Consider the following 4129-nt stretch of genomic DNA (forward strand, 5'->3'; position numbering starts at 1 on the left):
GCGGTTCAGGGACTGAACTTGCAGGCGAACTCAGAGAAGGTTTGGTTGGGAGGAACAGGAAGTGTCCCCGGGAGACAGCAAGAGAGACGCAGTGAGCTAGAGAGAGAAAGCTGGCGAGAAAGGATGAGGGTGACATATTGGCATTTAAACTTCAGAGGGAGATAGTGATGGGAAGGGGTTTCCTGGGTTCTATTTTCTCAATGAAGACATCATGACACACGTATGACAAGTCAGAGTGGGCTCGATAGCAACATAGTAAACATCTAAAAACCCACACCAAAAAACCCCAAAAACAAACGAAAACAAAAATCCCACACCAACCTCAGGAATCTGAGACATATCACCAAGGTTTCATCTGCCTGGGTGTCCTGTCCCCCAAATGTCAGTCCAGCTGGGCTCTTTGGGCAGAAGGGCCACTGGGGGGTACTGGCCATCTCCCTGTCTCCAAAACTGTCTATATAACTCTGAGACCACCTCGCAGTTTTCCTTCAGCCACGGGCTCTGGAAGAGTTTGTTTTGTTTAGTTGTTATTGTTATTTGGCCTTTTTCTTCCAGGATGGTTCAGAGCACCTTGGTTCTTGAGACAGAAAAGAATGGAAAGGAAGGATGCCAGGAATAGAACACACTGTATGTTCTAACTTTTTTATTTTTTAATCAAACACATACTCTGGGCTAAGGAGATGTGCACAGAATTTCGACAGGATGAGCAGGCAAAAGGAGACTTAGGTGGGATCTAAAGTTCTAGTTGACTGGCTTGACCACTGACGTGCTCTGTGAATTAAATCCAATTATTTAAATATACAGACCCTCAGTTATTACATATACACAATGAGCTTAATTATGGCTTTATACCAGAGGTCAGCAAACTTTCTCTGAAAAGTCTGAGAGTAAATATTTTAGCTTTGGTGGGTCATACAATGTCTGTTACACCTACTCTGCTGCCGTAGCAGGAAAGCAGCCGCAGACAATATGTCAACCAGTAACTGTGGCTGTGTCCCAATATGACTTCATTTACAAAAACAGGCAGTCACAGACTAATTGTAAAATGCAAAACTGTAGAACTCTTGAAGACAATGTAGGAGAAAACCTAGGTAACGCAGGAGCAAACGAGATAGCCTGGGGTATGGCAATGACTTTTTAGATACAACACCAAAGACACGATCCTTGAAAAAAACAGACTTCGTTAAAATTAAAAATTTCTGCCCTGTGAAAAACAATATTAAGAAAATTAGGAGATAAGCCACAGACTGGGAGAAAATATTTGCAAAAGACACATCTGATAAAGGAGTGTTACCCCAAATATACAAAGAACTCTTAAAACTCAACAGTAAGAACACACACAACCCAACTTAAAAAATGGGCCAAAGAGCTTAACGGACACCTCATCAAAGAAGATATACAGATGGCAATAAGCATACGAGAAGATGTTCTATATCATATGTCATTGGGGAAATGAAAATTAGAACAAGAATGAGATTTTTCTACACCCCTACTAGAATGGCCAAAGTTCAAAACACTGACAACATCAAATGCTGATGAGGATGTGAAGCAACAAGAATTCTCATTCATTGACAGCAGGAATTCATTGACAGCAGGAAGAAAAAATGATCCAGCCACTCTGGAAAGACAGTTTGTGGTTCCTTACACAACTAAACACATCCTTATTATACGATCCAGCAATTGTGCTCTTTGGCATTCACCAAAGGAGTCGAAAACTTATGTCCACACAAAAGCCTGCACACAGATGTTTCTAGAAGCTTTACTCATAATTGTCAAAAACTTGGAAGCAACCAAGATGTCCTTCAGTAGGCGAATGAATACATAAACTGTGGTATATCCATACAATGGAATATTATTCACTGCTAAAAAGAAATGAGCTATCAAGCCATGAAAGATATGAAAGAACCCTAAATACATGATACAAAGTGAAAGAAGTCAATCTGAAAAGGCTACATACTGCATGATTCTAAATATATGACATTCTAGAAAAAGCAAAATCATAGAGATGGTAAAATAAATCAGCAACTGTCAGAGGTTGGGGAAGGATGAATAGGCAGGGCAGGGGTTGGCTAAGGATGAATAGGCAGAGCACAGAACATCTTTAGGGCAGTGAAAAGACTCTGATACCCTAACGGTAAACGTATGTCATTATACATTTGTCCAAACCCGTAGAATGTACAACACCAAGCGTGAACCCTAATGTAAACTATGGACTCTGGGTAACTATGATGGATCATTGCAGTACTCTGGTGGGAGACGGTGATAATGGGGAGGCTGTGCATGAGTGGGCACAGGTTAGACATGGGAAATCTCTGTACCTTCACCCGGCTTTTGCTATGAACCTAAAACTGCTCTAAAAAATTAAAGTCTTAATAAAATAAAACAGGCAGCAGGCGGGATTTGACTCCTTGAAGTATAAAAAGGGCTATGTGGGAGCAAGTAACCTGTTTCTTGGGTCCCTTTGACCTAGCTGTGGCCACTAATGGGGACTCATCACCTCTGTGGTCTAAACCAACCTCTCTCACCTAGATGTTTCTGGGAGGCCCAGTGGTTGTCTCAAAGATGCTAATAAATACAACAGACTATTTTTTTCCTGCTCATCTCCCCCGCACACACACACACCTTTACTTTGTTAGTAACTAAGGCCTGCTCTGCCAGGTGAAAGACCCTCAGCCCTTTAGATGCCAAGCCCCTCAACCCCCTGCCCTCACCTGTGCCCAGTACAACCCTGCACTACCAGATGGTAGTATCGTATGCTGTCAAAAACTACACAAATTACACTATGTTCATAGCATATAGGGTTGAAAGCTTCTCATGTTATTAACATCTAATAGAGGGCTATTAAAAAGAAAACAGGTAAACTGGTGTCCATTTAGGCCTGATGTAATGGGGAGAGAGATTTAATGTGGGGATGGCATGAGGGTAAGGCTGATGTATTAGAATACCTATTGCTAGCTACTAGAATTAACTTCTATTGTCAAGCCACTAAAAAGTCATTGGTTTATTTTTCATCTACATCACAGTTTGATGCATACTGGGGCAAACTCCACAAAGTCATTCAAGGACCCAATCTTCCTACATCATAGGATGCCACCATCTTTTAGGAATTTGCCTTTCTCTGCATTCAACCAGAGCTAGAAAAAGATGGGAGAAGGAGGGAGTAGAGAATTTTGTAGGGAGATTTTTATGAGTCATGCCTAAAGATGGTAACATCACTTCCATTTATGTTTCCTTGGCCAACCAATTCATATGGCCAAACCTAGCTGCAAAGGAGGCTGGGAAATGTAGTCAAACTGTGGATCCAGACAAAGAAGAAACAGGTTCGTTGAACATATAGGAAGTCTATGACAGGTGGGGATGAACTGAGTGACAGACATTACTCACTACTCAGAATTACTTTCCCGGTTGACAACTGAGTCTGTTCCTGTTGGGACACAATTCTCTATGGGTCTCGCCTCCTGAGCAGAGAAACTGACAGCACCCTGGGCTATCTTATTTTTTTTTTTTTATTTTTTTTTTTGCGGTACGTGGGCTTCTCACTGTTGTGGCCTCTCCCGTTGCGGACCACAGGCTCCGGATGCGCAGGCTCAGCGGCCATGGCTCACGGGCCCAGCCGCTCCGTGGCATGTGGGATCTTCCCGGACCGGGTCACGAACCCGTGTCCCCTGTATGGGCAGGCGGACTCTCAACCACTGCGCCACCAGGGAAGCCCCTGGGTTATCTTTTCATGGAGGTCCGACAGATTCTTGGAAGGTGGAAACCGTGTCTCCCTCCAGAGCAGAGGGCACATTTGTTTGATGTCCAGGATTAAAAAGATAGTGCAACCCTCTGGGGCAAAGGTTAGACACATTTGCTTGCAGCCCCTTGAAGGGCTGAGGTTTCCTAAGTTTGGGGGCTTCTCAGGCGTGATGCAAATCTATTATGTGCTCAGCATCCACCTGGGCTCAGCCCTGCATTGCCCCATGGCACTCGGTGGGCAAGGAGAACCAGTGCTAACAGGAAACTCACGCTGCCTGCTGCGCTATAAGTAATAAAGTTCCTTGTTTCCAGCCAGGCATTCTGCGTCTTCTGGAAGCAACCCTCAAACTGCCAGGCTAACTTGTCAGCTTGCAAGTAAGGTTAAATCTCA

This window comes from Lipotes vexillifer, unplaced genomic scaffold (genome assembly GCF_000442215.2).
Source record: "Lipotes vexillifer unplaced genomic scaffold, Lipotes_vexillifer_v1.1 scaffold4, whole genome shotgun sequence".
NCBI lineage: Eukaryota > Metazoa > Chordata > Mammalia > Artiodactyla > Lipotidae > Lipotes > Lipotes vexillifer.